Source organism: Aplysia californica, unplaced genomic scaffold (genome assembly GCF_000002075.1).
Source record: "Aplysia californica isolate F4 #8 unplaced genomic scaffold, AplCal3.0 scaffold00131, whole genome shotgun sequence".
In the NCBI taxonomy this organism is placed as follows: domain Eukaryota; kingdom Metazoa; phylum Mollusca; class Gastropoda; order Aplysiida; family Aplysiidae; genus Aplysia; species Aplysia californica.
In genome coordinates, this window is record NW_004797401.1 from 490744 (window position 1) to 492188 (window position 1445).

The following is a 1445-nucleotide window of genomic DNA, read 5'->3' on the forward strand; positions in this document are numbered from 1 at the left end:
AGAGAGAGAGAGAGAGAAGGGGGAGGGAGTGGGAGACGCCACGTCATAAAATGAAAAAAATAAGTGCAACTATTTTGGAAAGTAACGTGACCAATTTCCAAACCAAAACAAATATTATTATTACAGCCCATAATTTGCTGGTAGGAATTGGTCTAAAAGATTCAGAAGTTGACACCTTTGGTCTCCACACAGCCCCCTGTTATTCCACGCCCTTGTCGGAAGGCTGTCGTTTTGTGGGCCACTAATTGACCGATGTGAGGCCCGGAGCCCACACACAGCCTCACAGCACACGCTCAGCTCCCACACTATCCTAATGACGCATCTTTGATCATTGCCAGCGGAGCGAGCCGTTTGATCGACTATGAAATGGACTGGTCGGACAGAAATGTAATTTCCGCAGCTCTGTTATATTGTGTCGGACAGAAAACGACGTGTTTCTCGCTGTTTTCTTTTATCCACCCGATCTCTTCAATGTGTATGTGTTAATGCGATACAGCACGCGACTTGTTATACAGTATTGGACCAGTGTTGATGGTGCGGAGCAAGGATTGTGATAAATGATCAAAGGACTGATGTCGAAAGGAGGATCAAAACTTAACAGAACCTTTACGGGGATAAATGTGTTATTACATGTGTTCAGATAAATGTGTTATTACAAAATGTGTTTATCTCCCTACTAAGTACAAAAAAAATTGTCATTTTCAAAGCGGATCGCCTGGGCCATTTCGGTGAGGAAAAAACGGGAAATATGGATTAACAAAAGGATGGAAAATTCGGACCACACAAAAGTAGACAACAATTAATCACATTTGAGAATAAGACAGGTGCTATATTCTACTAACAGAGCAGTTGAGTCTTCTTTTGGAGTGCAATGAGTATATTTTGACATCTGGTGTTTACACAAAAGATGTACACAATAAATCGCAAGATTTAAAACAAAAAACGTTCTATAAAGGGTAACTTATCTATGTGGCGAATACTAATTCGCAAAAGAGCAAAAGTAGAGAGCGAGAAAGACAGAGACAGACACACACACACACACACACACACACACACACACACAGAGAGAGAGAGTCTTTAGGTGCGGGGGCTAAAAGCCCAGAAGAGAAGTTAATAGGCTTAACGTTTGATGGATACATAGATATAACGTGTTGGTTGGAGATTCAGAAAATGGAGAGGTGTATCAAGACAACATAAATCAAATGCAAAAGAGGAGAATAGAAAGAGCAAATAGATAAAAAGAGAAAGAGCAAGTCGACAAAAAAGGGGGAAATAAGGAGAATGATTTCTCGTGCGGTTCATCAACAGTGACAAGATGGCGGCAGGCGGACGAGAAACAAAGGGAAATAATCTCCTTGTAATTCGTAGTAATTTAATAATGCCAAAGCAGCCAGTAACGTGCTCTCACGCAAGACAAGGGAGGGACGAAAGAGAGAGAGAGAGAG

The 1445-nt window shown here is 41.5% G+C and overlaps 1 protein-coding gene across 1 annotated transcript in view; it reads right to left on the reverse strand.

The window, feature by feature from the left end:
- The window catches only part of LOC101853928 (heparan sulfate glucosamine 3-O-sulfotransferase 2), a 72626-nt gene that overhangs the window by 1716 nt on the left and 69465 nt on the right, over window positions 1–1445 (reverse strand). The gene's annotated exons all lie outside the window — the stretch shown is intronic.